Source organism: Ailuropoda melanoleuca, chromosome X, assembly GCF_002007445.2.
Source record: "Ailuropoda melanoleuca isolate Jingjing chromosome X, ASM200744v2, whole genome shotgun sequence".
Lineage (NCBI taxonomy): Eukaryota > Metazoa > Chordata > Mammalia > Carnivora > Ursidae > Ailuropoda > Ailuropoda melanoleuca.
In genome coordinates, this window is record NC_048238.1 from 48,165,001 (window position 1) to 48,174,860 (window position 9,860).

At 39.8% G+C, this 9,860-nt stretch overlaps 1 protein-coding gene across 1 annotated transcript in view; it reads left to right on the plus strand.

Annotated features, from left to right (window-relative positions):
* The window catches only part of HEPH (hephaestin), a 112,428-nt gene that overhangs the window by 49,894 nt on the left and 52,674 nt on the right, over window positions 1–9,860 (plus strand).

A 9,860-nucleotide genomic window follows, 5' to 3' on the forward strand; every position in this document is an offset into this window, starting at 1 on the left:
TCCCCCTCCCATTCCCCCTCTTTCTCTCTCCCTTCCCCTCATTTCCCTATCTTTCTTTCATGAAAAAAAAAAATTGAGGAGAACATTTCTTTAGATTCTATCTAGTCTGACATTTTATCATGTAACAGTAATTTTTCTTTGCAGTTTCTAGGGTGCATTATTTTTTCAGGCAGTAGGTGGCAATAGTGTTTATCAGAAAAATCTGTCAGTTCTATGCAGTCTCCAATAAACTTTTATTTTAGTTCTTTAAATTCCATTCATATTTGGAAAAAAAATCCCTAAACCAAACAAGTCTCTTTGACAATTTCATAATTACATCCTGGACTAGGTTTGAAAAACATTTGACATAAAGTTGGTCTTCACAGACTTCTTGGGACTTCATTTCTGTCCATCTGGTTGGGATACTTCCTTGGTTAGGGAGAGTTGTTAGCAAATTAGAAACAACAGTTTATGGAGATTTAAAGAACAACAGGCACAAGTGAGGCTTAGGGTGGGGGACTTTTAAATAAGAAAGATGAGAGAGAGAGAGAGAGAGGGAGGGTGGGAGGAAGGAAGGAAGGAAGGAAAAGAAAGAAAGCGTCAGGGGAAGGAAGGAAGGAAAAGAAAGAAAGCATCAGGGGAAAGAAGGAAGGAAGGAAAGAAAGAAAGAAAGAAAGAAAGAAAGAAAGAAAGAAAGAAAGAAAGAAGAAAGAAAGAAAGAAAAAGAGGAAGGAAAGAAAGAGAAAGAAAGGGTTCTGGGGAAGATAAGAAGGAAGGAAGGAAGGAAGGAAGGAAGGAAGGAAGGAAGGAAGGAAGGAAGGAGGAGGAAGAAGGAGAGGTGAAGAGGGAAGAAGAGGAGGAGGGGGAGGAAGAGGAAGAAAAAAAGACCCTCCTCTCTAGCCTTGGTCCCCAAAAGAAACCCTAGGTTGACTCACCCTTCTGCAAAGTTAGCCATGGTCCCCTGTCAAGTCTCTATGCCTCCCCATGCTCACTCTTACTTTGGATAAATGAAATTATTTTTGTGCCATACAAAAGGAGGCCCAAGGAGGGCTGCTGTGGATGGCTTAACAACATTCTGATTGGTGATCTGGGGGGAGAGGGAGTGAATGGGTTTATTAGAGAAAAGACTTGCAAAGTCACTCTTGGTCAAGATTCCTGAATTTTCTTATTAGCCAAAGCCCAGACTTTTTACCTTTGCATTTTTCTCACCTTTCAAATTCTTTTCTCTTTATGAAGAGTTCATGAGTAATAGAATGTTGGAAATGGTAGAGCCCCTTGAGATAATCTCAATTTACTTTACTAATGGGAGGAAAAGACAGAGACCTGGATGGATGTGTGTGTGATTTGCTCATTTTAAATATCTTGGTTCAATTTTTTCTTTCTGCCTTGACCCTTCCCCATCAAGCCCTATTGATTCTTACTCCTTTGGTGATTTCTTGAATTTGAAGTCACCTTCATTCTTTCCTTGGGGGCTTCATCTACAATTAAGATTGAGAGAGACCTTTAGGAGTAGCTCTTCAAACACAGGACAAAAGTACTGAGTTAATGGAAAAGCCAGGACCAGAATTTGGCTTTGGAATTTTAAAAGGAAGCAGTAGCTAGTGATGAGGATTGGTAAATACACATATGTAATTAGGCAGCTTTGCAGATGACTTAAAAACATCACCATGAATATTCAACATTTTATGTACTGGATGCTTACAGTTATGTTTAACAAACTAGAAAAACAAATGTCCAGAAAAAAAATGTAGCATGTAGAATGTTTGATTCCTGGGGGTTTATTGGTGATTTTTTTTATCCTCTTTTTGCTTTGCTTTAAATTTTAATAAGTTTATATTACATTTAATAGAAATGAACAATTGTATATAAAAACATTATCTTACATACCTCAGCTCTTCTAATAGAAGTAATGATAGTAGAGCTTTAATAGATAGGAAAATTGACAGATATAAAGCTAGGGCTTGTAATGTGTTATTTTCCACCAAATTCATGTTAGAGTTCTCAAGAGCAAGGTGAAGAATTTATTATTTATAATTGCCCTAGTCCTTCAGGGCGTCTTTCCTTTCTTTCACCGTTGGAACTTGCTTTATTCATTATTCCCCTCTTCCCCAAACCCTTTTAATCTTTTCTTTCCACGGCTCCTTTTTCCTGCCCTCTCTCATATTTCCTCTTCCTCTTTCATCATCTTTTTCTTATCTCTTTTTATCTCTCGTTTCTTATTCCTCCTCTTCATTCATTCACTCTTTCCTTCTTTTACTTCTATTTTTTCTCCATCTTACTTTTTCTCTTTTCTTCTTTTTCTTCTTCCATTCTTTTATCTTCTTTCTTCTCTTCCTTCTTTTCTCTTTCTCCTTTTCCTTCCCTCCCCTCTCTTTTTTCCTTTCCCCCCATTTCTTTCTTCCTTTATTTTTCCCTCTTTTTTGGATTCTCTTCTCTCCATTTCCCACCTTTTTTATTTCTCTTTTTTTGTCTTCCTTTCTTTCTTTTTTAAAATTCTTTTCCTTTTCCCTTCCTTCTGTTTTCTTTTTTCCTTTTCCTCCAATTAGTATTTTTTCTTTCCTCCTCTGTCTTCCTCTGTTTTTCCTTATTTTTTATTCCTCACTTCTTTTTATCTTCCTTTTATTTTACAATAACATTCTCACAAAACATAATATCTGTTTTCTTCCACTTACTGTCTATATACTAGTGATGTGAGGATGAATTAGGCAGCTCACAGTTAGTGTGAAAGGGAGATGATGATACAGTCTTGGCAAGAGCTATACAAACACACAGGAAACTATAACAAATTCTGCCTGACTTGTGTAATAAAGCCTTTCTAGGGAAGCAGGCATCCAAACTGAGCATTTGAGGAAGAGTAAACTGTCACCAGGAACAGAAAGCAGATGGATGGTGAAGAGGGTGCTATTATAGGCAGTAGGAAGCTTATGGGCAGTGACTTGGAAGCAATATCTGCTTGAAGAATTACACAAACTAATTTCATTCAGTGACCCTCAACTCAAGGTGGTATGCTAAAAGGTGTTTGGAAATGTGCGGAGGTACTTTTAGTTGTCACAATGACTGGGGATATGGAGGGGGTGATATTTAGATATTTAGATAGTGGGAGTTAGAAATGATAAAAGTTTCAGCAATATGTAGGGCAGTCTTAAACAATGAAGAATAATCCCATGCAAAATGCTAATAGCAGCCCTGTGAAGGAATAATGAGAAATAAGGTTTAAGAGGAGACAAAGTAGGAAGCTATTGCAAGAGATGATGAGAGCCTGCCAATGGGTGGAAGTAATAAGGATGGACAGAAGGGGTAGAGTTAAAGATATTTGAGAAAGAAATTACGGAACTTTGCTGAGGGGTTGAGCAAAAAGAAAAGATGCCTGAAGTTTCCAACTTGTGTACTATTTATGGTGGTAACCATTAATCAAAAGAGAAAGTACAGAAACAAAGGCAGGATAGTAAGGTTTGGGTAGAAAGTATTCATTTTAGGGCATGTCAAGTTTTAAGTTCCTGGTGAAATCCAGGTGGTGTGGATTTCACAGTAGGTAGTTATGGGTAGAAATGTAAAGTTCGGAGAAGAAATCCAGGCTAGCGAGTTTGAGTGTTCTCATAATTCAGGTCCATAAGCTGTGAAGTGATAGGAAATAAAACTTAAAGCAGAAATCAGCATTTAAGAGGTACAAGGGAAAAGAAACCAAAATAAGAAAACAGAAAATAATTTGTCAATGAGTTAGGAAGAAACTCAGAGTCCAAAAACAGAAGAGTATTGAAGGAGTGGCTTGGACAATAATGTCCATATGAGAAAATTTAGATGATGTACTAACTAGTCCAAAAGCACATGACTTCCCAGAATGTCTTCTTTTTGTTCTCATCCTCTTCAGTGATCATCAGACTTTCTTCTCCACACCAATCCCTGAGCTGTGAGTTTTGGGCAGCATATGCAACCACTCATTTACATACACATTCATTCATTCAAAACATATTTATTGCACACCTTCAATGTGCTAAGACTGGGGAAGAACAGCGAAAAATAGAATTATTCTTACTCTCTGGGAAGATCCACAGTAAGCACATCAAAACACATACATAAAATAATAAGATAATTTTAGATTGTGAAATATATCATGAAGGAAATAAAATACAGTGGTGTGATAAAATGATAGGGGCATTACTTTAGTAAGGGTGTCCAGGGAAGGCCTCTTAAGAATGTGATATTTACACTGAGATCTAAATAATGAGGAGGAAGGAGCGATATAAAAATTTCTGAGCAGAACATTTCAAACAGAGGGACCAACAAGTGCAAATGTCCAAAGGTGGGAACAAGCATGGCTTCTCAAGGGTCAGAGTGAAAGTTCAGTAGGGTTGGATTTTAGTAAGCTAGAAAAAAGATCGACATGAAATGAGAATGGCAAGATTCATATTATGTGGGGTCTTATACACCATAGTTAGGAGCTTGGATTGCATTCTGTGTATGAATGAATCATTTGAAGCAAGGGGGCAATGTGCTCTGGACCATATTTTTTAAAGAGGGCCTTGAATCCTGTATGAGGAATGGTTGAAGAGGGAAGGGGAAGAAGCAGAGAAGACAGTTGGGAGACTGTTGAAGTTTTCCACTTGAGAGATGATGGTGGTTTTGACTAGGGAAGGGGGAGTGAAAATGGAAGTGTAATTTGGAAGGAAAAGCTGATAGGATTGACTGATGGAATAGATGTGGAAGGGTGGGGGAGAAATAGAAGTGTTGGGAAGTAGTTGTGGAAAGAAAAGAGTAGATTTTTTTTTTGAAAAAGCATACTAACTAGTGGAAAATACTGCTTTGTAAAGAGAGGAGCACTTAGTATTTAACATGTGGATTAAAGTGTGTTAGAAGTAGAGAGGCCAAAAATATAGAGGTCAGTGGGAGCCAGAATAGTTATGGAGAGGTTTCTGGAAGCAATGAAACGAATTTTGTCTTGGAGAATGAGTGAGCTCTTATAGATATTTGTGGAAGGGATGAACAGGTATATTCCAGGAGGGGAGCAACAGCATGAGTGAAAATTCAAGATAGAAATGTGATATGTGATAAGGGAAGTCAGGAACAAATTTAGTTGGATCACTGGTTGAATCTGGGACTGAGTCATAGTTTGGAGCTAGCTCAAAGACGCCTTTAAAAACCAGGGGGAAAAAAGCCAGGAAAAAGTTTGGAGTGATGGGATAAGCAGTGGGCAGCAAGTGAAGCAATGATGAAAATAAACATTCTAAGAAAGTCAACTTCTCCTGATCAACATTCTATGAGCCTTGATGTCCTTGACATAGAAACTGGAGATTGATATCAGTTCCAGGTAGGTTCACAATCCTGACATTTAAGACTGATATCCAATCATTTTTATTGAGAAAACTGAGGGAAAGCTATTCCAAAGCCCTCTGATACAAGCATCCCAGGAGTCAAGAAGGGTTTTTTTTGGAGAGGAGGTTAAGATGGCGGAGGAGTAGAGGACCCCCTTTTCAGCTGGTCCCCTGAGTCAAGTTGGATAGGGACCAGACCAGCCTGAACACCCATGGAATCAGCCTGAGACACAGGAAAATACATCTGGATCTCTACAAATGAACATCTCCAGCGCCGAGTATTGAGGTGCGAAGTAGGAAGCCATGAGACCATGCACAGATATAGGAAGATAAAGAGATGGGGGAGGGAGCCGCCACGTTTGGGCACCGGGAAGCAGTAGACACCAACACAGGGGAGTGGGCGGACTCTCGGACCAACACCTGTGAGAGAACAGACAGACTGTGCGCCGGGCAACGCATGCCACCAGACTAAAATGGAGCTCCAGTGTGCTCACTGGAAACTGAGAACGAGAGCTACAGGACTGCACAGGGGTGGCTGGCAGCTGGCAGCCAGCGGTGATAGAAACACAAAGGACAGAGATGTGGGGGCACTGGAAGTGAGGGCTGGGATGCTGGGTGTGGTGCGCACATCCCGGGATGCTGCAGGGTTGAGCAGCACCAACAGAAACAGAGTTAAAGTGTCCAGAACATCAGTGGAGAAAGGTCCACGATCGTTCTGTTTGGAGACAGAGGCTGAGATTTGGCCACTGCTGCTCTATCAGAAGAGGCAGAGCAAACTGCCAGGGAAAGACGCCAGAGAACAAAAGCCTAGAAATACCAGCTCACAGTGTGCCCATCCCTATCCCCCCTCTCAGGGGACACAGAGACTCTACCCAAACAGGGTTGCCTAAGTATCCATGTGGCAGGCCCCTCTCCCAGAAGGCAGGCTGAAAAATCAAGAAGCCCACATCCCTAAGATTCCTATAAAACAAGGGCGCACGGCCTAGGTCCTGGTCAATAATTTGGGCTCTGGACAACCCAACAAACTCTCCTCATCAGAATGACAAGAAGGAGAAATCCCTCCCAGCAAAGAAAAGACAATGAGTCTGTGGCCTCTGCCACAGAACTAATGGATATGGATATAACCAAATTATCAAAAATGGAATTCAGAGTGACAATGGTCACGATGATGTGTAGACTTGAAAAAAGTATTAATGAAAATGTTAATGAGAATATAGACTCTCTAAGGGTAGAAATGAGAGCGAATCTGGCAGAAATTAAAAATTCTATGAGCCAAATGCAGTCAAAACTAAAGGCTCTGACGGCCAGGGTGAATGAGGCAGAAGAACGAATCAGCGAATTGGAGGATGGGTTAGTAAAAGAGAAAGTTAAAATAGAATCTGTACTTAAAAAAATCCAGGCTCAAGAAGGTAGGTTACAGGAGATTACTGACTCAATGAAAAGTTCCGATGTCAGAATCATCAGCATCCCCAAGGGGGTGGAGAAAAACAGAGGTCTAGAAGAGATATTTGAAAAAATTGTAGCTGAAAACTTCCCTAATCTAGCAAAGGAAATATTTGAAAAAATTGTAGCTGAAAACTTCCCTAATCTAGCAAAGGAAACAAGCATTCGTGTCCAAGAGGCAGAGAGGAACCCTCCCAAGCTCAACCACAACAAACCTATGTCACGTCATGTCATTGTGCAATTCGCATATATTAGATCAAAGGATACAGTATTGAAAGCGGCCAGGGCAAAGAAATTTCTCACATACCAAGGCAAAGGTATCAGAATTACGTCAGACTTTAAAGCTTTTTCAGAGAAAAACATGCAGCCAAGGATCCTTTATCCAGCAAGGCTGTCATTCAGATTTGATGGAGAAATAAAGACCTTCCAGAATTGCCAGACACTGACCAATTTCATAACCATGAAACCAGCCCTACAGGAGATATTAAGGGATTCTATAAAGGCAAAAAGGCCCCAAGAGTGATACATAACAGAAAGTCACAATGTATAGAAACAATGACTTTACTGGCAACATGGCATCATTAAAATCATATCTCTCAATAATCAGTCTCAATGTGAATGGCCTAAATGCTCCCATAAAATCAGTCTCAATGTGAATGGCCTAAATGCTCCCATAAAACACCGCGGGGTTGCAGATTGGATAAAAAGACATGAGCTATCCACTTGCTGTCTACAAGAGACTCATTTTGAACCTAAAGATACATTCAGACTGAAAGTAAAGGGATGGAATACCATCTTTCACACCAATGGACTTCAAAAGAAAGCTGGGGTAGCAATGCTCATAGAAGACAGATTGGATTTTTAAAAAAAGACTATAGTTAGAGACACAGGGGATATGACAATTATAAATATATATGCCCCCAACAGGGGAGCAGCAAGATACACAAGCCAACTCTTAACCAGAATAAAGATATATATACATAAAAATAGGTTAATAGTAGGGGACCTCAACACTCTCCTATCAGAAATAGACAGAACACCCATGCAAAAAATCGACAAAGAAACAAGGGCTTTGAATGCCTTACTAGATGAGGTGGACCTCGTAGATATATATAGAACACTACACCCCGGAACCAAAGAATACTCATTCTATTCTAATGCCCATGGAAAATTCTCAAGAATAGACCATGTTCTGGGACACAAAAGAAGTCTCAAATGATACCAAAAGACTGAAATTATTCCCTGCATATTCTCAGACCACAACGCTTTGAAATTGGAACTCAACCACAAGGAAAAATGTCGAAGAAACTCAAACAATTGGAGACTAAGAACCATCCTGCTCAGGAATGACTCGATAAACCAGGAAAACAATAATCAATTTAAACAATTTATGGAGACCAACGAGAATGAAAACACAACAGGTCAAAACCTATGGGATACTGCAAAGGCAGTCCTAAGGGGGAAATACATAGCCATCCAAACCTCACTCAAAGGAATAGAAAAATCTAAAATGCAGTTTCTATATTCTCACCTCAAGAAGATGGAACAGCAACAGAGGGACAGGTCTAATCCACGCACGAGGATTCAGTTGACCAAGATTAGGGCAGAAATGAATGAATTAAAAACCAGAAGTAAGGTAGAGCAGATCAACAGGACTAGAAGCTGGTTCTTTGAGAGAATAAATAAAATTGACAGACCACTGGCAAGAGATATCCAAAAGAACAGAGAAAGGACCCAAATTAGTAAAATTATGAATGAAAAAGGAGAGGTCACAACCAGTACCAATGAAATTGAAGGATTATTAGAAACTTTTATCAACAGCTTTATGCCAANTTGCAATCACAAACACAGCATGGTACTGGCACAAAAACAGACACATAGAGCAATGGAACAGAATAGAGAACCCAGAAATGGACCCTCGGCTCTTTGGGCAACTAATCTGTGACAAAGCAGGAAAAAACATCTGGTCGAAAAAAGACAGTTACTTCAATAAATGGTGCTGGGAAAATTGGACAGCTACATGCGAAAGAATGAAACTTGACCACTCTCTCACACCATACACAAAGATAAACTCCAAATGGATGAAAGTCCTCAATGTGAGAGAGCAATCCATTAAAATCCTAGAGGAGAGCATAGGTAGCAACCTCTACAACATCAGCCAAAGCAAACTTCTTCATGACACATCTCCAAAGGCAAGAGAAACAAAAGAAAAATGAACTTGTGGGACTTCATAATGATCAAAAGCTTCTGCACAGCCAAGGAAACAGTCAAAAAAACTAAGAGGCAGCCCTTGGAATGAGAGAATATATTTGCAAATGATGCTACAGATAAAAGACTGGTATCTAAGATCTACAAAGAACTTCTCAAACTCAATACGCAAGAAGCAAATGAACAAATCATAAAATGTGCAGAAGATATGAACAGACACTTTTCCGATGATGACATACAAATGGCTAACAGACACATGAAAAAATGTTCAAAATCATTAGCCATCAGGGAAATTCAAATCAAAAGCACACCAAGATACCACCTTATGCCAGTTAGAATGGCAAAAAATGGACAAGGCAAGAAACAACAATTGTTGGAGAGGCTGTGGAGAAAGGGGATCCCTCCGACATTGTTGGTGGGAATGCAAGTTTTCACAGGCACTCTGGAAAACAGTGTGGAGGTCCCTTAAAAAGTTAAAAATTGAGCCACCCTATGACCCAGCCATTGCACTACTTTGTTTTTACCCCAAAGATACAGACATAGTGAAGAGAAGGGCCATATGCACCCCAATGTTCATAGCAGCTCTGTCCACAATAGCTAAATCATGGAAGGAGCCAAGATGCCCTTCAACAGATGACTGGATTAAGAAGTTGTGGTCCATATATACAATGGAATATTTCTCAGCTACCAGAAGGAACACATTCTCAACATTTGCTGCAACATGGACAGCACTGGAGGAGATAATGCTAAGTGAAATAAGTCAAGCAGAGAAAGAGAATTATCATATGATTTCTCTCATCTATGGAACATAAGAACTAGGGGGATTGGTAGGAGAAGAAAGGGATAAAGGAAGGGGGGTAATCAGAAGGGGGAATGAAGCGTGAGAGACTATGGACTCTGAGAAACAAACTGAGGGCTTCA